The sequence below is a fragment of the Amblyomma maculatum genome, chromosome 6 (assembly GCF_055883805.1).
Source record: "Amblyomma maculatum isolate TAMU_Amacu chromosome 6, ASM5588380v1, whole genome shotgun sequence".
Classification (NCBI taxonomy): domain Eukaryota; kingdom Metazoa; phylum Arthropoda; class Arachnida; order Ixodida; family Ixodidae; genus Amblyomma; species Amblyomma maculatum.
Genome location: NC_139349.1, coordinates 171,743,836 through 171,769,476, shown reverse-complemented (window position 1 = coordinate 171,769,476; position 25,641 = coordinate 171,743,836). Strand labels below are relative to the sequence as shown.

The following is a 25,641-nucleotide window of genomic DNA, read 5'->3' as shown; positions in this document are numbered from 1 at the left end:
AAGCTTCGCCTTTAAGAATGGAACGCGATAGCGGCGCCCCGTTCGCACCGTCTACTCACTTGCTTGTCGCACTTTTGAGTGACACAAAGGCGTAGTTCTCATGATATAACACTCGTTAACTTGTCCAAAGCATGAGACGCAACCGCTTTCATTACACGTCTCTCAAGAGCGAACTCATGTTAAGACGCTTCATGCCCTAGCGGTGACGTCATCGCTTCCCCTAGCGACTTCTGCGAGAGAACCTTTCGGCTCACGGCCTTTTCGTCCCCGCGTTGCCGGAGCTACTCCTCACTCTCTTAGGAGTTAGGCCTACTCCGACGGTGGTGGTGGTTAAAACATTTATTAACTATTAAATGGATACATAGAGGTGTTTGGGTTAGAGACATATTGGTCTCCTCCTCTCACAATACTAGGTGGCGCCACTGTTCCGGGGCCAAATTGGCAAGTAACGCCTCCCGCGTCCATTCAACCAAGGCCTTCTGAGCCTTGAGGTCTTGACAGCTGAGCAGGGCCGCCTCCCAGTCCTCTCTAGTTGGATTGGATTTGGGTGGAATGGATGGGTTTGACAGGCACGCCCATACCATGTGGAAGGTATCCTCTCCACTGTACTGGCACGCACCATCAAAGGACGGGTTGAAATGTTTAAGCACCGCCCGGCACAGTACAGTAATGGTAAAAAGTTTAATGAAATGGCACTCATCAGCGCGATCCAGTCCCTTACAAGGGGCCTGGTAGCGCCTCTCCTCCTTGTAGTAATCGGTGATGTCTTTGAATGTAAGGGCCAGATTGTCTGATTGGCAGTAAGCTTCCAAGGACAGGGAGACAGCCCGGGGAGAGAGTGCGCGGGCGGCCTGATCGGCCTGTTTCCCTTCCCCTGGTGACAGGGTGCCCAGATGAGGTTATGCGGAGTTGGGTCTATGTATAGGCAGCTAGATTGCAGTATACGCCGGGCAAGCGGCGAAGCCCATCCCAGTCTATAGTTCCGATAGGCCCCTCGCGAGTCGGTGATGATATGTTTCGACTTGGGAATACTGAGAGCCAGAGCGATAGCAATCTCCTCCACGTGAGTTGTGTTGTAGGCATTGAAACTTAGCCCGTTAACCATGTTTGTGTTGTGTACCACTGCAGCCATATACCACCCGCCGTGTTATGGGCCGGCAACATCTACATAATACACCTGTTGGTGGTGACCATAGTATCGCTCCAGCGCTTCCGCGCGCGCCTGGCGACGACCGGGGCCTCTGCTGCCAACGCCGAAATGCTGGTGCGTGTGACGTGAGAGGACCTAAACTCCCATGAGTATGATCCAAGAGACTGGAATCACATTCTCAGTGTGCTTTCCCGCACCCTTGACCATCATTTGTTACCCGGATGCCAAGATAACGCCGCACTTGCAACCGGTGTCGCCATGCCGCCTGCTATCCAAGGCACCTCAGCTCAACTGAGAGCTATGCGTGTGGCTGCGCAACCCACGCGGCAACGGCTGCCGATTCCGGTGGCTGACTACAAAATGGCATGCAGGTCCCGATGCGGGCTGCAGCTGGCGCTATTCCGCCCAGATAGCTATGGAATGCCGTCTTGAAACCAGCGCCCCAGCTTCAGTAGCCCATGCGTATCCAAGTCAGGGTACAACCGCTCAACAATACGTGCACTGTGAGCACGCCTTTACGAGCCAATGCACGCACGCTGATTCGTATTGCCTCCATCCAGTTGGACGCCAACAATTTTGCAGTGGCAGCCTACATAGCCCCACCGGATGGATCAGTGCGCGTAGTTATCTCCAATGCGTATTGGAATGAGAACCCAGAAGCGCTCCTGCAAGACCTCATCGTCGGCAACCCCGAAGCACCCACACTTGACGCACGCAGCTACGCGTTCCATACTGATTACCTTCCGTGCCGGCCCTGTCCCACGTGCCATCATCTATGGAGGAGCTCTCCACGGGTGTACCCTTACAGAGGGCACATAGACGCTTGCACGAACTGCCGAACGCCCGGACACCGAGTCGACGTGTGCGTAATTCCAGATCACACAAGTGCTATCGCTGTGGACCGTCCCATCGCCGGGAAGATGTCTCCACGTGCACCGCCAGCTGCAATCTTTGTGGAGGCCGGCATATAACTGGGACTGGAACCTGCAAATCACGAGGCCGCAAACTAGCATCCTCCCGGAACACGATCACTTCATCGTCGACGCCGTGGCAGTCGCGCAGCGATCAGTCGGAGCGCAAAACCAACAGACGCAACTCCACAACTTCGAGATCAAATTCCAGACGCCGGCAAGACAGCTGCAAGAACGGACAACTGAGCTGGGCTGACCGCGTTTCCGGCGATGCCACCGGCCATCTCCCGCCAGCCCAGCCCTTGCAAGAAGATCCCAGGGACTGGGAACTCCGGGCCTTGCGGGACGAGGTAAGCCGCCTTTCCTCCCTCCTAAGTACCCCCTCCACAGCCTCTCAATCCGGCCCACCTCTCGTTGATCCCACCTCCTCCTCCATAGAATCTTCGAGTATCCCCCCTGCAAAGAAACAACGCACCTCAGATGCCACACCTATCCTCACGTCCCCAAAAACATAGACGCTAGATTTGCCGCAATCTATGCTAACTTCGATCACAAACTAAAAGAACTAGATGCCCGCCTTGAGGCTGAATTCAGTCACCTTGCCGCCGCCCTTACAGAAACGCTGAAACAACGCATGGACGCGATGCTCAACAAAATGGTCCAAGTAATGCAAAATGCTTCACCCAACTTCTAACCCCTTCCACTCCCCACACCCTTCCTCCGCAAGCTCAGCCGACCTTTTCCCCTAAAGAACAAATGCCAGTAGACGCCTGTCGCTTTCCCCTCCTTCAATCTCCTACACCCCGGTAAGGCGGGGTGGACCAATAATTTCCTCCCCATCTTAAGTTGGAATTGCCGCGGCTGCCGGGGCAAACATGCACCTCTGCAACTTCTCTTCCCCACCCCTAACATTCTTTTTCTACAAGAGACTGCACACCAAGCAACACTCCCTGGCTACACATCGACACACACTGACAGCGCAACCACACCCAGGGCGTCCACACTCATTCATCGCAATATCACGTACAAAACTCATCACATCACGTCGAAGACACCATGCGTCATCACAGAATTAATACATCACGCACATACTCGCCCATCAATCTTCATAGCAAATATAATACCACTCACCATCCAAGCCGATGGCCTCGCTAGAAACACTTCTTCGAGAGCTGTATCAGCTAGCAGTGAAACACCCGCTGCTGATAGGTGGAGATTTCAACAGTCAGCATAATTACTGGGGATACACAAAAACCACACATTGAGGTCGCAGGCTCTGGTTGTTCCTGCAAAACCTCCAAATCAATGTGCCCAACACGTTCCATACTCTCACGAGGATTGGCAACAGTGTCAGCATGGACACTAGCCCAAATTTGACGCTGAGCCGCTATCTACACAGTGTTACCTGGAACAGAACGCAACATACACTACGTAGAGGTCACTGGATTGTACAGATCACTGTCCCGTACAAACCTCCCCGTCACACATACACAGCACACAAACCCATTAACTGGAATGCCTTTCGCGCTTCGAGAACCACCCATTGAGGGGCTCCTATGAAAGACATCGACGATTGGTTGCAATCACTTCTGGATGGTGTTCACTACAACACGCGAAGCATAGAAACTGCAACCAAAAACCATACCCTTGACTCACGCCTAGCCCATCTCTGGAAGGCTTATCATGGCATCTTGAGATGCTGGAAAAATAATAAACTCAACAGACGACTTAAAAAGGGGCTGGCCGCGCTTCAGACACAAAAAGAACAATATTGTGAGGAGCTGTGCAGATCTGATTGGGGACAAGTATGTGATATAATCACCGGAAAACAGTCCACCAAACACGCATGACTTCTCCGATATCTCATTGACCCTACACGCACCACGTCAACAACTCAACACCACGTGACACGCCGCATACACGAACATATTGAAGATACCGGCGCCCTCTTAGACACACTTCAAAACACATACACCTCTCCAGGAGCCCCCACACCTCTACCCCCGTATGCAGGACAGCCCAATTCCACACTGGACATAGAGTTCATGGAGACGGAAGTCAGAGCAGCCCTTCTTAATCTCCGAACAAACTCCGCACCTGGTCTGAACCAAATCACAAACACCATGCTTCGTAATCTGAAGGCCAGTCGATCACCAACATTATGGCACATTTTAACCAGTACTGGCTGGAGGGTGTCCTCCCGCAGTCCTGGCGTCATGCGAAGGTTATATTTATACCCAAACCTAACAAACCACTTACACTTAAAAACCTTCGTCCTATTTCGCTCCTCTTGCCTCGGGAAGCTCTTCGAACAAGTTGTGTTAGCGAGACTTACAGCACATATGGCAGACAACAATCTATATCCGCACAGCATGGTGAAATTCTGACCCCATCTGTCCGCACAGAATACCATGCTGCAACTCACCCACGACATTTTATTGCGAAAGCAATACAATTTTCACTTTCAAGCCTTTGCGGTGCGACGGCGGTGCACATGAAATGACCTTTCGTATATCTCTGTGTGACGCCACGCCTCAAAGCTGGGCGACCAACTCGCGCCGTCCGTAAGAGACGGCGGTGCGCATGAATGGCGGCCTAACTCCCGCTCTCTCCGCCAGGAGCGCCACAGGTGTTATGACGTCACGCCTCAAAGCCGGGCGACCACCTCGCGCCGTCCTTGAGAGACGGCGGTGCGCATGAACGGCGGCCTAACTCCCGCTCTCTCCGCCAGGAGCGCCACAGGTGTTGTGACGTTATACAGCTGCATAAAGCGGCGACCGACTCGCGCCGTCTGTGAGAGACGGCGGTGCGCATGACTACGATGCCACCTACTGCTAAGGATGCTTTCGCAACCTACCGGGCTTAACCAAGCTAAGCCTCTGCCAACTTTTTTGACCCACTTCTTCCTTGTCACACCAAGGCAGCCTTAGCTTTCGATCTTTCCAAAGCTTTTGATCGCATCGAATATAAGGCGATCATGACTGCCCTATCCAGATTGAATGTTGGTGCTCGAACGTACACTTATAATCGAGCATTCGTCACTCACCGCACGGCTGAGGTACACTTAGGCCCTTTTTCTTCCTCCTCGTACACGCTTCAAAGTGTCGGCACCCGGCAATGGCCATCCTCTCCCTCTTTCAGTTTAACGGCACCCTAATCCCCCTCTCCCGAAAACTGTCAGACATCCCGCATCTGAAACACACCCTCTATGCCGACGACATCACGCTGTGGACCACTCACAGAAGTGATGGCGGTATAGAAGACACCTTACAGGAAGCAGCCACACAGACCGAAAATTACGCAAGGAGCATCGGACTGTCTTGCTCTCCAGATAAGTCCGAACTTCTGCTCATCCACCCCAAGAACCGCCATTCCCCCCACTCCCCTATAACTATTGTACTGAATGGGAGCCCAGTACCCGAGGTTGAAATCCTTCGCGTATTGGGCCTACACATCCAGAGCACTGGTAAAAACACCACCACCCTAAAGAAACTCAGGCAGGTTGACGGTGCGATATCACACCTCATCCGCAGAGTTTCTGGCCACCATAGGGGCATGAAGGAGCGCGATCTTTGTCGCCTCATCCATACCTTCATCGTCAGCCGTGTGCTTTACACTACTCCTTACCTACAACTGTCCAAACATGACATAAATGCTTTGGATGCCTTGATCCGCAAGGCCTACAAGGTCCCACTTCACCTTCCCCTCAACACACCCACAGACAGATTGCTAGGCTTGGGTCTACACAACACGATTGGGGAGCTCGTGGAGGCCCACCCACAGGCCCATTACATCAGACTCACGCCAACATCCACTGGACGGTATATCCTAGACTCTCTTGGAATCAGGATACCGGCTAACGGCCCAACCCTTCTCTCCATCCCACGACACATCCACCAAGGACTACTTATCAAGCCACTCCCGAAAAATATATATCCATGCTACCATGATCAACGCCGCAGAGCCCGTGCAAAGGCGCTCCACTGATGTGAGTCGGCGCCGTATGGGTGGACGCTGCATGCTCGGGTGATGAAGCGACCGCAGCCGTGGTGGATTCCCCCTCATCCCATCTCATCACGTTACCTCTCCCCCCAGAAACCTCCCCAGAAGCTGCAGAAGAAGCTGCCATTGCATTAGCCATAACCCGGACGGAAGCCCAGTACATTGTAACTGATTCAAAAACAGCAATTCTAAATTATGCACTTTGCCGAGTCCATGTTCCTGATTTTAGCCTACTGGACTCGCCGGATGCCCCCCCCCCCCACCCCGCCATGTGGAGCTGATATGGATGCCTGCGCACTCCGTGAATCCCGGAAATGAAGCTGTCAACCTTTTAGCTTGAGGTTGTTTAAACCGAGCTCATCATCACCATCATCAGCCTGACTATACCCACTGCAGGGCGAAGGCCTCTCCCATATTTCTCCAATTAACCCGGTTCTGTGCTAGCTGCATTCACTTGACCCCTGCGAACTTCTTAACCTCATCCCCCACCTAATTTTCTGCCGCCCCCTGCTGTAGTTTGCTTCCCTTGGAATCCAATTTGTTACTCTAAGCGACCGTCGGATATCTTCTATTCGCACTACATGTCCTGCCCATGCCCATCTCTCTTTAATTGCCACTAGAATGTCGGTAATTTGAGTTATTTTTCTGACCTATTCGGCACGCTTCCTGTCTCTCAATGTTACACCTACCATTTTTCGTTCCATAGCCCTTTACGTTGTCCTCAACTTAAGTAGACCCCTCTTGGTTAGCCTCCACGTTTCCGCCCCGTAGGTGAGTACAGGCAAGATGCAACTCTTGTATACTTTCCTCTTGAGCGATACCGGTAAGCTGCTAGTCATAATCTGCGAGTGCTTGCCAAATGAGCTCCATCCCAAACTTCGTGTTATTTCCTTTTCATGGTCCGGATCGGCAGTTACCTGTCCTAAGTAGACATATTCACGTACTACTTCCAGTGCTTCGCTACCAATCGTAAACTGCTGTTCCTTCCCGAGGCTGTTGAAGATTATCATAGTCTTTTGCATATTGATTTTCAAGCCTACCATTCTACTTTTCCTGCCTAGGTCACCAATCATTCTTTGCAGTTCATTCCCTGAGTTACTTAGCAAGGTATTGTGATCAATAAATCGCAGATTACTGAGGTATTCTCCATCTAATGTTTGCGGATAATGTTTGCGTTCTTCCATGATTCTGGTACAGTCGATGACACTAGGCACTTCGTGTCATTGCAGCTCAGGTGGCCTCTAATCCGGGATTTACGAAGGAGCGCATGCACTCGTACAGCGAGCTGACGCAGGCCTACAGAGCCTCGCACCAGCTCTACCCCACCCCACCCTTTCCTAGACAACAAACATGCAACACTACGGCGCAGAGTGCAAACACACACTCTTCCTTCACCCCTTACCCTTTCCAACTGCCATCCCTCCTCTCACACTCCTGCTTGTACCCCTTTGCCTCTTCAATCCACATATTGTCCCTCTGCCTGGCGGACTCTCCCCCGCGGGCCTTAGAGCAACTGAAGAACTGGGAGGACTGGGCGACCCTGCTGCGTCCGGAGGACCCGGCCGTGCAGACAATCGCCACCGGCCGGGCTGCCAGTGTTATAATACTGAGGGACATAAACACTTGAATTTCAGTGGGATCGTGCGGAGACCCAGGGGCCTGCGCGCCCTGAATTCCTACGTGTAATAAAGGTTTTCTCTCTGTCTCTAACACGAAAGAAAATAAAACGGTTAACCATTTGGCGCAAATACAAATGCACCACATCAACACATCCAGAACGGACGCGATGAAACAAGCTGGTTTGGCGGGTGCGCTCTCAAGTAATTCCCCACACAAAAGTGGCGAACACACGGTGCGAGCTCCGCACATTCCCACGTGTACAATGCAGTACTTGTAACACGTACCATATCTTGGTAACAAGAAATAAATTACAAATCGTAGCACGTGCAAACATAAACTAACCGAATCCTTTTATTCTGGCGGCCTTCTCACGTACGTCTAAAACCTGCTGGTTCCATTATGACTCGCTGTCTCGGTAGCTTTCCAGTGGTACTCCTAAAGACGTCACTGGGATGGTTACCCAAGGCATGTTCACGAAATTCGCTGTGCCACGCCCCGCGTCGAGGAACAGCTCTTCATAATTCTGCTTGTCTACTGTGAGGATAATAGCGGGATTCCGCGAGTGGCAGATACTGTGATTGGTGCGCAATTTGAAAGTACAAAAGAAGAAAATAATCAAGTTACTCAATTAGGGTGACGTCAAGGATGTGACGTCACCCATCTGTCGTCAGCTATGAGGACCAAGCGGCAACGAGTGCGCGCTAACGCTGCCAGGCGCCGCTTTTTGCCTTCCGCGAGTGACAGATGCTGCGCCTTTCCTTTTCTGTAAAGAAACTATAGAACTCCGGTGAAAGACGCGCTTGACATGGAAGCCAAGGAGAGTTTAGCCTGTGGCTGTAGGAAGAAGGAAAACGAAATGCACGGGTAGCACGGCCTGCTACTGGCTCTCTAGCTGAGCCACCTCCGCTGCCTCGTGCGCACAGAAGAGAGAAAGTAAAGACAGAAAAAGAGGAAGGAGAGAAAGACGCGCGCCGCAACAACCATCGTCTACCATGCTTCCGCGATGCAGGTGAAGGAGACGGCCCTCAATCGTGCCCGGCACACGTCGAATGAGCGCCTTCCTAAGATGAGTGTACACAATACCCTCGCCGAAATCACCGAGGCTCATCGATCTGTCCAACTTGATCGGCTCTCCTCCACCCTAGATGGTTTTCAAATTGTTGATGCTATTGGCCTACATCCTCCTGAATATTACTTCCACACCTTTTCCCTCCCACGTCGCACACAAGACCTTCTCACCATTCACCCCCTCCCCAAGAACATGCACCATGCACCCCGAACAACACGTGGCTCGTCGTGCTGCTAGGATTGCAGCCCTACACAAACACTACGGCATACAGCCGGAGACGGTCTACGTCGATGCTGCCTGTTACATCTCTTTTTCCGCCTTTGCCTTGGCGGTAGTGTCAAACTCCATCCCTCTTACAGCAGGTACTGTCATCGCTTCCACTTCCGCGGAAGCGGAGGAGGCAGCAGTAGCCTTAGCAATCGCTACTACACCGGCGACCCTCATTTTCACCCGATTCGAAGACAGCGGTACGAAACTTCGCGAAAGGCCGTATCTACGAACCCGCGCTCTCTCCCGTCCCTATCCGACCTATTCAGCTTCCTTGGATTCCGGCCCACGCCAGCCACCCAGGTAACGAGGCGGCTCATTCTTTAGCTCGACGTTTCGTCAGCCGAGCAGGAGCCGCCGACACCTGGGAAGACGCTCGACCGCGAAATCACTGTGCACTACCGTAAACAACGTCTTGCCTATCCCCCTCCACACATATCTCTCATTATTGCAGCAGGTGACATGGCGCCAGCTACAATCCTGCATCTTTCTCTCCCCTACCTACTTAGCCCTTGCTCATCCGGGAGTGTTCACGCCGGAGTGCATCCTCTGCGGTGCTCCCAAAGCGGATTTTGCTCACATTCTTTATTCTTGCTCTGAGCATCTTCCACCAGCCGAATGGCAAATCACAGACTTCGAGCGATGGGAGGCTGCGGTGTCCAGTTCGGACCCGGCTGCCCAACAGCAGCTGGTGGACTGGGCTTTGGAGTCGCCGCGAAGCATCACCTGCCGGCCAAGACACGCATCCAAGAACCATCCCGTCACTAGGATCTACAACTAAGGCTCGCCTTAATCAAGTTTGTCACCCCCATTACCACAGCCGTCATCCACCACCTAAGCTGTGGTGGGCGCAATGACAGTCTACAACAAATGCGGTGAAGGGTGGCTCATAGGGAAAGAGATTGGTAAAGAGCGGACACTCGGCGAAAACTGGCCCCAGGAAATGACGCGCCACTTGTTGCACTGCCGCCGATTGATGGACGGCGGCACCAGCGTGGACATGCGCGGACGCGCGCGCGACGTCCCTCGCTGCAGCGGTAGCCCGCCGGAGCAGACGACAGAATGTTGTGGAAGGGAGCGAGCGGTTGTCTGTTCGTGCCTCGCCGCGCCTCTGCGACACAGACCGCATATTTTTATCTCTCGTGGGCTGCTACGCGGAACAACTGTGGTTTGGAATGACGGCAAGGTGAGCAACGTTTTTTGCTGAACTACGCTGCATTTCAAGCAGTTTACGATGACCACGCCGGCCGGTGCGAATTAAGTTTCGCAGCTCGTGAACAGGCGTGCCAGATGTTCAAGTATAGAGAAGTTCAGGCGCAGTTCGTGACGCTCGTGCAGTTTTCAACCGCGGCGAAATTTAATATCCTGTGTTCCTGCGAAACTGAGCTGCATTTCGAACAGTTTATCTCAGCACGCTGGCCAAAGTAGCATGTGAAGGCAGCAAGGCGCGTCGTCCACAACCGAAGTGGTGGCGGGTGCAATGACGGCCCACAACAGATAAGAATTCGGTGGCAGGATAGGCCCCGCCGCAGGGAGGCGTTGGCCTACTAGTCCCAGCCCCGTATGGCCAGGAACAGCCACCATAGCGTTGCTACCAAGCGGGGACGAGTGCGCTCTAACGTCGCCGGGCGCGGGCGCTTCTTGCCTTCCGCGAATGGGTTGAAGAAACATCTAGTCTGCAATCGTCGCCAGACGCATTCCTGTGCCTTCACCAATTGCTTGTCCGGGGGTGGGTAAATCCTCCGCTCAAGTTTGAAATGATTAATAATGTCATGAAAGGATACCAGCCCATCTCTCGTGGACCTTCCCGGAACGTCCGGCTCACCTACTCGGCTGACGAAACCTCGAGCATTCATGAGTCGTCTCGTTCCCAGGGTTCCCAGAGTATGCAGGTACCCAGACAATTTCCGCCTCCGTAGTCCCTCGCCCCGTGGCCGGATTCAGCAATCGCGCCCTTCAACCCATACGTGTTGAGCAAAATCTACCCGGACATTCAGCCGGAGTGCAAATGGTGTCAGGAATTGGCAACATATGACCACATATTATGGAGCTGCAGCATAGCACCGCCACTGGCGGATTTTATGCGTGACCCTTCCGTCGAGCAGTGGGAGGCCGTGTTCGCCAGCTCAGACCCGGTCGTCCAGACCAGGGCCGTGCAGTGGGCCACCCAGGTTGCCGTCAGCCATGGGTTGATGGCCATCTAACACGGAATTGTCCACACATGCGCTCTGACGAAAATAAAGTTTTTCCATCCATACATCCATCCATCCATCCATTGCCTTCCGTGAGTGACAGATGCTGCGCCTTTCCTTTACTGTAAACGAATTTGGAACGCGGTGAATTTAGACGCGCTCGACATAGAAGCCAAGGAGAGTTTAGCCAACGTTCTTAGATATAGTGAATATTTAAGAACGTTGGTTTAGCTGCTGGCGTACGGCGCAGAAGACTAGAGAAAATAACTACTTCTGATCCCGAAGTAGTCATTGCTTTTCGCTACGTCTATCCAGGCATAGCAGAGCTAAGCCATCTTTTATTTTTTAACCCGCTCTCGACAGCGTGACACGTCTGCTGACAACCCTCTGTTGAAAAACGATAAAGCATTAAAGGCTTTCGCCTTAATATAAGACAGGAACGAGCATGATTTGTTAGCGAGAAAGCGCAGTTGCATATAGTACCATCTTAAACATACCACGCCTGCCAGTCTAAGAATAGAAGTAGACGCTGCTCAAATGTATTAGCTGAAACGATGTGATTTGTTTGTTTTATCCCCGTCTGTACCTAAACTGCATGCAGATTTAAAATGAACCGTTAAATACATACAACTGCTATAAACTCAGCGCACTATAAGAAAGTAAACCGTTCACCGCATGTTGCAGCAACTTTGGTGGTTTACCTTTTCTCAGCCTCTTCAGGCCCTGCGTCCTCATATGCAGAGCTGTTGTTCATGTGAGAGGATCGTGGAGCGAGCGGACGCATCTCACATGAGCTCCGTGATTTCACAGCAAAATTTCGTATTTCTTGCCACTTGCGTTCACCAACTTTGCCCTAAACGTTCGTCTATCGCTCCGGACCCGGTGTGCTGATTTCCAGACCAAGGCAAGCAGTTTGATGATTTTTCGACCAAATATTTTTGGCCGCAACAGCTGCGACAGCTAAGCCTATCGCTGCCTCACGACATCGGCGCGTTCGCGCGCAGCGGCGGTGGCGACGTCGCGTCCCGCCAAGCCCAACACCGCCTTGACTATGCCTTACACTGTGGAAGGCACCGACATCACCGCCGCGGAGTTATCCGATGGCTCATGGACGGCATTCGAGATGCAACGCCGGTACCGAAGACCATCTCCGCCCAAGAAACAACCTCCCGAGGCCCAGACGCCAGCCACGACATCGACTGTACCGAATCCGCGGACACGCGGACGCCCCCCACCTTTGACCAAAAAGCGTCCTCTGCCCCGCCTGCCCTCGGAACACCTCAAGATCGTCCTCCGTCCACAGGGCACGCTGAACCTTCACACCGTAGGCCCCGCACGACTTGCACTTGCTATCTACGCAGCCGCCAACGTCGACCACCGCCTAGCGGTTACTGCCGACCAAGTCCGCATACACCCCACTAACAACACCATCACAGTGAGCACGCCTGACAATGCCCGTGCAGTGTCTTACGCCAAGATCGGCACCATCACCATCGACAAGACAGTAGTCCCGGTTGCCGCCTGCGCCCCAGCCCCGGACAATTCCGTACGGGGGATTTTGTACCGAGCCTACAGTTACGAAAACGATGCCGAGATCCTGGCTGAGCTCCGCGCTCGAAATCCCGATCTCCCCATCGTTGCTGCGCGTCGTAAGGGCAAGACGCAGCACTTCGTCGTTACGTTCGCCAACACCGAGCTGCCCCGATACGTGCGGTACTTGGGGTTTACTTTCGAAGTCTTCCCTTTGAAGCCTCGTCCGGAGGCGTGCTTCAACTGTCGCAAGCTGGGTCACCGAGCGGACGTGTGCCCCCAACCACGAATACCTACATGCCGCCGCTGCGGCGTCGCTCACGACTCCCCACCAGCCGGCCAACCACCTACCTGCCAAGCCATGTGCATCGTATGCAAAGGCTCACATCCAACAGGCAGCAGAAGCTGCAAATACCGCTTCGTGTCTAGCCACAGGCGCAAATCTTCACAGTCCCCCACGGACACTGCCACTGACCCAGACAGTTCGCCAAGCGGCCGCCAGTCCCGTCCCCGAGAACGCGGCCACCAACAACCACCTCCAAGGGATGAATCCTTCCCGCCACTGCAAAGCAGCAGTCCCCCAACTGACCTCGCCACAAGTCCACCACTTCAGCTGCAGGAACCAAGAGATGACTCTTTTCCCCCTCTACGTGGACGCAGTGGGAGCAGAGATAGGAGCAGGTCATCGTCCCAGAGACGCAGCTCGCGGATCAACTCCAACTCCGGAGAAGAAGGAAGACCTGCCAAACATTTGGCATGGAAGACTCCACTTACAGACAAGCAACGCCGAGCACCCGACCCACAGGTAAGGGAGCTGGCAGAGTTAGTCCGACAACTGCAACAACAGTTAGCTCAGTCTAACGCAAAAATCAAACAGCTAGAAACTGCAAATGCGCAATCAAAAAATGAACAGTCGTCTGTGGCTTGCGCTCGCCTTGAAGTCAGCCGCAATGAGGACATGGAAGTAGATCAAAACCGCCGTAACAAACGAAAGGCACCTTCGGTACCTCGGCCAGATACAGATGACTTAGAGAGTAATTATGAAGAGAGATTTGCAAAAATAGACCAAAGACTAGCCAAGGTGGAGGAAACTATCCAGAAATTAATACCACAGCTTAACAAAGTAACTGACACAATGGAAACGTTTCCGACTACTTTCGAAACTGTCCTAGCTAAACTCGACACGCTTACAACCAGGGTTAACGCACTAGCATCCCCTAGCAATCTGATATCTCCAACGCCAAATGCAGGCTCTTTGCCTCCCGCCAACACAGCATTATCACGCCCAGCTGACGGTGCTTCGGCGCGTCCGTCCCCCAGCAGCATTCTCCGACCCAGCGTATTGCAACCCGCGCGAGCGGAACCTTACCCGATACGCGATGGCTAGTACACCTGTTATAGTGTGGCAATGGAACTGCAGGGGATTCCGAGCCAAGCGCAAGGCTCTGGAATATGCAGTTTTGGCCCAAACAAACAGGCCGGTAGTCATAGCACTTCAAGAGACGAATACAGAAGTAAAGCTTGCAGGGTATACAGCATACAATGAGAAAGTGTCGGCTGAGTGCCGGCCGATCACAGCTACACTTGTACACCGTAATCTAACTGCAAACCAATTAGATTTGGAAATACCGGAGGTCTCTCATACATTTATACAAATCCTGCCGAACAAACGAACAGAATCTCCCCTTTACATTCTAAACGTATATAGTCCACCTAAAGACAACAGCACGAAAATAGCCACACTCTTCCGTAAGGCGCATGTAGCCGCTCATAATGGAATGTTGCTGACTGTTGGAGACTTTAACGCACCCCATGCAGAATGGGGCTACTCAGTTAACAGTAGAAAGGGAACTAAATTATGGGAGACAGCCCAGGCGCTAGGGCATACCTTACTCGTCGACCCTGATAAACCTACGCGCATTGGTAACAGTGTAACCAGGGATACGTGCCCTGACCTTACCTTTGCCAGAAATATCCCCGATGCGAGATGGGAAAACCTAAATACAAACATAGGAAGCGACCACTATGTACTATGTACCACTTTCCGAGCTACGCATTGCAAAATGCGTCGCCAGGAAGTGAAGCACACGAACTGGGACGCCTTTAGATATGTCCGCTCGCAAAGGCCAGCGGAAAGTATAGTAGATTTAAGACAATGGACGGAGCGTCTGTTGCAAGACGCCGCAAACACCTCAAAAACTGTTGCCCTTGAGGACAGCAGCCCCAGTCCGGACGCTAAGCTAGTGCACATGATTGAAGCACAAGGAAGTATCCATGCTCGATGGCGTAAAAATAAGCATAACCGACGTTTAAAAATTCGGTTAACCCGGCTTGAAAAGGAAATCGAGGCTTACTCGTGGGAACTTAGCCGAGAACAGTGGCATCAGACTTGCGACCGCCTTAATGGGCAACTGGGCAACAAGAACACGTGGTTTTTACTTAGACATTTACTGGACCCTACGAGAACTAAGGCAGATTCCCACAAGAACCTACATAGGATCTCGCAATCTTTCCAAGGCACCGACGAAGAGCTCATGACCACTTTAAAAGATAAATACATTAACACCTCCCAGGATATACCCACGCCAGATGGGTACTCAGGATTGGATAATCCTCGCATGGATAGCGTCTTTACCGTAGCAGAGATTAGGGCTGCTCTTAACAAAATTAACACCACCTCGGCACCGGGGGAAGATTGCATCACCAATAAGATGTTGCGCAATTTAGAAGACCAGTCAGTAGAGGCTCTTACGGACCTCTTCAACAGGTACTGGACAGAGGGCAGCGTCCCTGAGGAATGGAAGCACGCTAAAATTATTTTCATACCTAAACCGGGCAAAAGACTCGAGATGGGGAACCTCCGCCCAATCTCGCTAACGTCATGTCTCGGGAAGGTAATGGAACACGTTGTCTTAAACAGGCTCCTTATGCACACCGATGCGGAAGGCACGTTTCCCCCGTCCATGATTGGGTTTCGAGCAGGTCTTTCGACTCAGGACATTATGTGGCAAATTCAACGAGACATTCTAGATACAAATCGCATAAGAGCCACGCGAACCATCCTGGGACTCGATGTGAGTAAGGCCTTCGACAATGTGTCACACGCTTCCATCCTCAATCACCTCTCACAGTTACACGTAGGCAAACGGACATACGACTACATCGCTGCCTTTCTGAATGCGCGTACGGCTACGCTCCATTTCGTTGACAAAGTTAGCGACAAAATTACACTAGGGACGAGAGGAACACCGCAAGGCGCCGTACTTTCACCTTTTCTCTTCAACATCGTTATGAGCGGCCTCCCGCGTCTGTTAGATGATATCCCACACATACATCATTCCATATACGCCGACGACATCACCATATGGACCAATTCTGGCTCCGATGGAGATATTACAGATTCATTACAACGAGCTATCGACACGGTACAGTCTTATGTGCAGGAAAACGGCCTTACCTGTTCACCGGCTAAATCAGAACTATTAGTTATAAGGAACAAACAAGCTTCACAGGTAAAGCCAGATTCTCTAGAACCTATCCAGTTACACATTGACAACCATCCGATACCCCCGGTAGCCACGATCAGAGTTCTCGGAATGTTGATTCAGAATAATACGCAGAACACAGAAGCTATACGCCGGCTACGCGTCACGGCGCACCAGATAGGTGGGCTGGTGAGACGCATTGCCACACGTCGCAGGGGTATGAGAGAAGCCGACCTGTGCAGGATTATCCAAGCCTTTATGATAAGCAGAATCATGTACGCTTGCCCGTACTATCATCTGCGTCGTAGGGACGAACATGCACTTAATAGCATAATTAGAACAGCATACAAAGAGGCCCTTAGCTTACCAGTATACGCTAACTCAGATCGACTACTGCAGTTAGGAATTTTTAACACACTATCTGAACTAATTGAAGCCCATAAGACAGCACAAGTGACCCGCCTGTCACGCAGCCTTGCGGGACGCGTAATTCTCGACAAGCTCCACATCCACCCCACTGAGGAGGTGTGCGCAACATCCCATTTATCGGCTGACATAACTAGTAGACTAGTTGTTAAACCAATAGCCAAAAACATGCTACCAGGTAGACATGATGCCCGCAGGAAGACAAGGGCACAGACCCTTGAGAAACAGTACGAGGACGATCCACAAGCAGTGTACGTGGATGCAGCTCAGCACATCAAAAACGGAGCATACGTGGCATGTATGGCCACTCCAAAGTCAACCTTCATTAACGCTATAACATTTCACGCTAGCTCCATATGCGAGGCAGAGGAAATAGCTATCGCACTGGCCATCGCGGATCCCCACACCAAAACTATTCTAAGCGACTCAAAAAGCGCCGTTCAAAATTTCGCCAAAAATTCTGTAAGCGCACTCGCGGCGCGAATTCTGCGCAACCGATCTCTCAATCACAACATCAATCTCGTATGGGTTCCGGCTCACGCGGGTAACTCCGGAAACGAAGGGGTCGACCGTCTAGCCCGAGGCTTAACCAACCGGGAGACGGGAGATCTATCGGGAACGGACGCGCCTGTGGAGGCACCGCGCACATACGCGGAGGTAACAAACTTTTATCGCGAGCTAAGATGCACGTACCCCGCCCCTCACCCCGACCTCGACCGGGCGCAAGCCACGACACTCAGACGCCTACAAACAAAGGCCATTCTTAGCCCCTACCGACTATCGTTAATTACAAACGGAGAATTCAACCCTGCATGCCGGCACTGCGGTGACGGGACGCAGGCCACTCAAGACCATATACTGTGGGAATGCGCCAGCAATCCCCCTCCAAAGACACTCTTGCCAGCTCCCTCAGCGGAGGAATGGGACAAGCTGTTGGCCAGCCCAAGGAAAACTACGCAACTGGCCCTCGTCACGCGAGCTCAAGAGGTCGCTCCCGACTGGAGGCCACCCTAGACTCGCCCCAGCCCGAAATAATTCCTTTCATTTCGTGGCAATAAAAGTTGTTACCACCTGTTGTTGATGTTGTGGCTGTAGGAAGAAGGAAAAGAAAATTCACGGGCCTGCTACTAGCTCTGTAGTTGAGGCATCCCTGCAGCCTGATTGATTTATTTATAGGAAGGGAAAGGCGCGGTAAACCGTCTCACTTGTTTTCTCTGGACACCTCTACCGCGCCGTAAGGGAAGAGAGAAAGTGGAAAGAAAGAGGAGCCATAGTGGAGGGCTATAATTTCGACCACCTGGAGATCTTTTAACGTGCGCTGACATCGCACAACACACGGACGCCTCTACCTCCGCAGCCTGATTGATTTATAGGAAAGGAAACGCGCGATAACTGTCTCACTTGTTTTCTGTGGACACCTAAACCACGCCGTAAGGGAAGGGAAGAAGGTGGGAGTGAAAGCGGTAAGAGAGAAAGAGGAGCCGTAGTGGAGGGCTATGGTATAATTTCGACCACCTGGGGATCTCTAACATGCGCTGACATCGCACAGCAGACGGACGCCTCCTCGTTTCGCCTCCATCGAAACGCAGCCGCCGAGGTCAGGTTCGAACCCGGGCAGTAGTAGTAATATCATTTATTTTAACAGAGGAGTTCGGGGCGCGCTGGCCCCTGGGCCCCCGCACGGCCCCACTACACTCAAACGTTCATGTTCTTATGGTTCATGACGTCGGCAGCTCTGTCTGCGGCGGTCTTTTGCCGGACCGAGTCCTTAGAGCATAGCAGGGTCTCCCAATCCTCCCAGGTGGTGAAGTGCTCCAGACCCCGCGGGGGAGGACACGCGGGCATTGGAATAGAATGTGGGCGAGGGTGGCAGTGGGTGGTTGCAAAGGGTGCAGGAGGGGTCGGTAAGAGTGGGGTGGTAACGGGACCTAATGTAAGGGGATGGGAGGGTTCGCATCTGGAGGCGGCGCCATAGTGTTTGATGGTGACTGCTGAGGGAGGAGTGAGGTGGGGGGTAGGTCTGTCTCTCGACCCGGTAGGTCTGAGTCATCTCTTTAAACGTGTGCATGCGCTCCCGGGAGAAGTTCGACGTGGGGACCGCCCGTGCCCGGAGTATTAGACCTCGGGCTGAGCTGTTAGCGGCCTCGTTTCCAGGATTCCCCGAGTGCGCAGGCACCCAGATAAGCTCCACTTGGAGGGGCGGGTTGGCAGTGGGCGAAGTCAGTATGCAAAAAGCAGAAACATGAGCTCGCCCACGTGCGAAATTTAGTAGTGCAGTTTTTGAGTCTGTGAGTATATATTTAGCTTCCGTGTGGGCAATTGCAAGGGCGATCGCTGCCTCCTCGGCCACTTCTGAGGAGGTAACAGAGGGGAGGGGGAGAGTTGCAATGGACTGAAGGGTATTGTTCACCACGGCTGCCGCCGCCTCCTCGCCCGAGCATGCGGCGTCCACCCATACGGCATCCGTCTGGGAGCCGTAATATTTGTGGAGCGCCTTTGCCCGGGCTCGGCGGCGGGGCTCGTGGTGTTGTGGATGTGAGTTATGGGGAAGGGGTTTGACAAGAAGGTTAGAGTGGATAGGGCGTGGGATGGGGAGGAGTGTGGGGTCGTTAGCTGGGATGTGAACATCGAGAGTTCTGAGGATGTGACGTCCGGTGCCAGTCTGTGTCAATCGGATATACTGGGTCTGTCTGTGGGCCTCCACAAGCTCCCCAACAGTATTGTGGAGACCCAGCTGAAGTAATTTCTCTGTTGAAGTGTTGAGGGGTAGGTGGAGGGCGGTTTTGAACGCGGTACGAAGCCTCGCGTCCAAGGTGGAGATCTCTTCACCTCTAAGTCTGAGGTAGGGGAACGTGTATAAGAATCGGCTGACGATAAAGGCATGAATGAGACGACATAGGTCGTGCTCCCTCATGCCCCTATGTTGGCCCGAAACTCTGCGGATGAGGTGCGAGATCGCACCTGTCACCAGCTTGAGTTCCTTTATTGTGAGGCTGTTTGTACCGTTGCTTTGGATATGAAGCCCCAGGACCCGAAGAGTATCCACCTCCGTAATGGGGCGATCATCCAAAGAAACGGTTATGGGGGTGCTTGGAGGGTTACGGGTGGTGGGGCGGAGGATGAGGAGCTCGGACTTCTCTGGGGAGCATGAGTCCGATGCTTCGTGCGTGTTCTTGTGTTAATGTGGCGGCGCTTTGTAGTGTGCCTTCTATGTCGCCATCACTGCCGTGGGTGGTCCACAACTTTATGTCGTCGGCATAGAGGGTGTGCCGGAGGTGTGGTATCGTGGTAAGTTTGCGGGAGAGTAAGATCATTGTCGCGTTGAACAAGAAAGGGGAGAGGACAGAGCCCTGGGGAGTACCGACCCCTTTAAGGGAGTAAGGAGGTGATGTGTGTGGGCCAAAGTGGACCTTAGCCGTGCGGTTGTTAAGAAAAGCTCCGATATAGGTGTGCGTACGCACACCCACATCAAGACAGGAGAGGGCTGTCATGATCGCGGTGTGATCAACTCGCTCAAATGCTTTAGATAAATCTAAAGCCAGGATGGCCTTTGTATGGCCCGGGATAGCCGGGTCAAAAATGTCGGGGGTGAGCTGCAGCATGGCATCCTGCGCGGACAAATGGGGGCGGAAGCGGACCACGCTGTGTGGGTAGAGGTCATTGTCCGTCATGTGCTGAGTGAGTCTCGCCAGCACGACGCGTTGGAAAAGTTTTCCCAGGCACGAAGAGAGGGAGATGGGTCGGAGGTTTGCTTGGAGGTTTGCTCGGAGGAGGGAGATGAGTCGGAGTGGTTTATTTGGTTTAGGAATAAATATAACTTTGGCATGACGCCAAGACTGGGGGAGGGTACCTTCCGCCCAGCATTTGTTAAAGTAGTCCGCAATCTGGGTGATCGATTGATCATCCAGGTTGCGAAGCATCGAGTTGGAGATTTTGTCAACACCAGGAGCGGAAGAGGTGCGGAGAGTCAGGAGGGCCACTCGCACCTCGGCTTCCGTAATCTCAACATTGAGAGTAGAATTTGGTTGGCCTGTAAAGGGGGAAGGGGGTCGGATGTGCCGGGTGATGTATGCGTTTGTTTTAGGTTGTCCAAAAGGACGTCCGGGGTTAAGTCCGTGTTGTGTATGAGCCGAGTGACGTGATGTTGCGCAGCTGTTTTGGACTGTGTAGAGTCGATGAGATGTCGAAGGAGTTGCCAGGCTCGCTTGGTGGACAGATTGCCGGCCATGCTGTCACAAACCTGTCCCCTGTTGGACTGGCAGAGCTCCTCTGCATGTTGGGTGATCTGTGACTGCAGTGCGGCCAGCCACGTTTTCAGCTTGCGGTTAAGTTTGTTCTTTTTCCAGCGCTCTAGGAGGCTGTGATAAGACTCGAAGAGGTCGGCGAGTCTAGAGTCTAATGTAGGAGTATCCTGTGTTGTTTGGATGTGTTGGGTGTGTGTGGAGACATCGGTCATAAGTGAGCTCACCCATTGGTCGATGTCTGTGATGGCTGAATCTAGGTAGTCCATTCGCATTTTGTGAATGGCATCCCAGTTTGTGAGCTTGTGTGTAAGGAATTTCTTTCGAGGCTGCGTAAATGGTACCGCGAGAAATATAATGTAGTAGTCGCTACCTAGTGTATGGTGTGTCCTGTTCCAGGTGATGTCCACGAGGTGGCGGCTAAGTGTCAGATATGGACTGGTGTCCATGCAGATGCTATTGCCGATTCGCGTGGGAGTGTGAAAATTATTGTGTACAGTGAGACGGAGCCCACGTACCAAGGACCAGAGGCGTTGCCCTCGGCTCGAGTTGGCCCGATAGCCCCAATCTGTGTGTGCACAATTGAAGTCCCCCCCAATGATCAATGGATGCTTCCCTGCGAGTCTTTGGAAGTCTCGCAAGAGCGTTTCCAGTGAGGACATTGGGCAGAAGGGGGGTTGGTATATGTTGGCTATAATAATAGATGGCATAGTGTGTGTGTGGTGTATAATCTCGGTGATGACGCAATGCACGTCCGATGTTATGTCATGGGTTTGAAATGTGAGCGAGCGGTGTAAGAGGGTAGATGCTCGAGAGGTAAGGGTAGTGTCGGAGTGAACTGAAACATGACTAGGGAGCGTGGCGGGCGTATTGGTGTCCTGTAGGAGGAGGATTTGGGGTGTGGGGGTGAAGGTGGAGAGGAGAAGTTGAAGGGATGCGCGCTTGCCCCGGAAGCTGCGACAGTTTCATTGCAGGAGAGGTAATATGTTGGAATTAAAGGTCTGCTCCGCCATATTGGAGCGTGGGGGGGTTTGAGGATTGGGGTTTGGGGAGGTACTAAGCTCATTTCAAGCGTCTGGAGCATTCGGGTGAATAATTGTTCCATCTGCTGTTCAAATCAGTGGGTGACCTGATTTATGATGGAGCTAAATTTTGCCTCGAAGCGCGCCTCCATTTCTTGGAATTTTGCGTTCAGTTTTTCTTCTAGTTTCCTGTGATCGTCTTGGGTGGTCTGAGGGGATTCTGTTGTGCATTTCTGTTTGGCGGGTGGAGGGTCGGGTTGAGAAGTTGGTTGGCTAGGGACGGGTGATGAGAGGGCTTTTGTGGGATGGGATGAGTGAAGAGTGGTAGGAGAGTGTGGGGGAAGGGGTTGAGGGGATGAGGCAGTTTGTGTTGGAAGGGGTGTGGGAGCAGTGGTATGAGAGTGTGGGGGGAGGGTTTGAGGGGATGAGGCAGTTTGTGTGGGAAGGGGTGGGCGATCAGTGGTTTGAGAAGGTGCTGGGATCAGGGATGAGAGGCGGCTTACCTCCATCCTTAGGGCCCGTAGCTCCTCGTCTCTGGGATCCGCATGGGATTCGCTGGATTTCTTGCCTGCAGCTTGGTCGGCCCATGAGAGTTCGTGGGACGCAGTAGATGGCTTTGAGGAGTCCTTTCTCAGATGTGATCGTGATCTTGAGGCACTGGAGCGACCTCTGGCATGGGTGTTCTCGCGTTGCTGTGGAGTGTCCTTGCGGGATGTGTGGGTCGATCGTCCAGCTCGGGTGACTCGGCGACCACGAGCCTTGCACCCAGCAGTACCCGTCAAGTGAGGCCCCTCACAGAGGATGCATACTGGCGTGCACTGAGGTGTGTTTTCTCGGGGGTGTGGAGTGCCGCATCTGGGGCAGTTGCCCGTGCGGGGTAGTGTGCAGACATCTGTTCGATGCCCTGGCTGTCTACAGTTAGTGCATGCGTCCATATGGCCTCGGTATGGGGTGCACAGGTGCAAACCTCCTCCATATATAATTTTTTGGGGGCTGGCCCTTGTCGAAAGGTGATAAGAATGGAGGTTGTGTTGCCCATTCTTCTGGCATCCACTATAGGGGCCTGCGGGTTTCCTGTTACCAAGTCATCTAGGAGCTCAGTAGGGGACTCTTTCCAGAATGCATTGCTAATTACCCCACGTACAGACCCGTCGGGGAGAGCAATGTATGCCGCTAATGCATACCTAGCGGCTTGGAATTCAAGATTTGTTATGGCGACCATAGCTATGGCATCTTCTTGGATGGGCGTGCTCGCTGTGCACGTGTTGTTAGTAGGGTGAATGCGTATTTGTACCTTCTCTGGCGCCTGGAGCTTTGGTGCTGCGAGGAGAAGGGTGGACCGTAGTTGGCGGGGGGGCAGGGTGGTGAGTTGGAGGCCTCCTCTGGAGCGGAAAACCACCTTGAAGTCAGTAGGCGGGAGTGAAGGCTGCTGTCGTGACCTTTGGGCCATTAGGAGTGCAGCACGCAGCTTTTCTGGTGTTGGAATCTGGGACGCCGCGGGTGGCAGTCAAGCTGTCGAGCTAGCGCTCACGGCGGCGTTCGAGCCGGCTGTCGCACCAGCGTTCATGGTGAGAGCTTCCCTTGACGGCGTTGTCTGGCAGGCAGCCCTTCTGGCAGGGATACTCAAAATATGGGTCCAGTCCCGGGGGTCGTAGTTCCGCTGATCCCGGGTTTCACCTGGCACATGCACCTTCATGTTTGCGGCTCCAGGCACAAGCGACGATTGCAGATCAGAGACGGCGGCAGCGGCCGGGCGGAGGAGGCAGCAGGCCCGCCTTCACAGCCACGGAAGCGCGAGGTTCGCCAGACGCAGACGCTTTCCTAGGAAACTGTCGCGCGCGTTGCGCAGGGGCTCGGTGGCGAACGCCGGACGCTAGGCTTAGCGCGTCGGTGGCGTGGCAGAGCACAAAACGTTGTCCAGAAAGTTCAGAGATGAACGGAATTGAGCACCGAAGGTGACCAATGGATCCTCTCAACTTCACGAATTCATCGGTGGAGATTCGAGTGGAAAGGTTGGGGAGAACCGGTAGAACAGGTCAAAAGTCCTAGAGCCCATGCAAAGCACGTCCGTTCAGCTCCGCGTCGGCGTTCGAGTCTCCTGCACAGTAGTCGGGCGTCTTATGACTGCACCATCCCGGCGGGGCGACCGCGCGAACAGAAGAGAAAATAGAGAAGAAAGCGAAAGAAGAGGGAGAGAAACACGCACGCCTCAACAACAGCCGTCGTCCACCACCGAAGCAGTGGCGGGTGCAATGACGGCCCCTCCTACAAATCAACGACGCGCTCGACTGTCTCTATATTGCTAAATGTTTCTCCTCTATGGATCTTCGGTCCAGCTATTGGCAAATAGCAGTGGATGACATGGAACGCAATAAGACTGCGTTTGTAACAGCTGTTACGAGCATGTTCGGGCTTTGCCGAGAAACGTACCGGCCCAGCGGACGCTGGTAGCACACCGCGTTTAACTGCGCACTCGCAACATATCGCAACATATGCACTGTTCGTGCCCTACCGCCTTTGTATTATCGCACAATCTGTGGCGCTTCCTTATAGTGGCGCCACGTGAAGCGACTGTGTGAAAGCGAAACAAGAAAATGAAACTGCAACAAGACCGTATGGGATTTGAGCGAATTTAAAGTTATGTCCTTTGCTTATGTAATGTGCCGGCCCCATTCGAGTGCATGATGGACGCCTTTCCTGCAAGGTTTCAAGTGGCATACTTTGCTCTGCTATCTCGACGACGTGATCGCCTTCTTCAGCCCTTTTTCTTCTCCCTTCGCTGATCATCTTAAGATTCTCTCCCTCTATCGTCATACCGGCCTGCTGCTCAACGCCTCCAAGTGAAGTTGTGCCGTTTTGTGCGTCATCAGTTTGCAATCTTGGGCCATGTCGTCGACGCCACTGGCATTTATTCCAACTCCGTAAAGCTTCAAGCCGTGATAGAATTTCCACTGCCTCTTTCCTGCAACCACGTAGGCAGCTTCCTGGGGCTGTGTTCATACGTTCCTCGATTTTTGCTAGGATTTGCCGACATCCCACGACCTCTCAAATATCTTACGCCCCCACACATATTACATGTCTGCTTTTTCAAAGCATACATGTGATTAAACAAGCCACTCAAGGATCCTTAGCCAGAGGCTAGTCATGGATCTCAAAATAGATACAGTCCACTTATGACTCAGGAAGAAACATACCAGTGCAGAGTGAAACAACTACAGTATAAGGCAACATTATACAAACTGAAACCGTACTACATGGCAAACATATACGCAAACAAGAAAAATGTCCTTTTATATACCGATTGCTACGCACTGGTAGAGTATGCAAATAGAGTCATTTTATTCAGACACTTCTGAACGGAGGAAAAAATTCTTCACTGCTCTAAATGCATTAGTTGAGTGTATCTGAGCACTGGATAGCACTGCAAATTCTAACACCACAACAACGGAGACATCGATGAGCATAATGATTATTAGATGTTGGAAGTACCCACTTTCCATGTGCGGCTGAACTAGAACTGGAATTGGGGGATTTAAATAAAACTAATGGAAAGGTGATAGGGTTCCAAATAATAATAATAATGATAATAATTGGTTCAGAGGAAGGGAAAGGCGTAGTATCTGCCACACTTGCTCTGTGCACACCTGAACCGCGCCGTAAGGAAAGGAAGATGGGAGTGAAAGTGGAAAGAGAGGAAAGGGGAGCTGTAGTAGAGGGCTATGGAGT

General features: G+C 52.6%; 1 pseudogene; it reads right to left on the bottom strand.

Moving 5' to 3' along the window:
- LOC146187407 (uncharacterized) overlaps window positions 1-25,641 on the bottom strand; it is a 48,667-nt pseudogene that overhangs the window by 7,863 nt on the left and 15,163 nt on the right.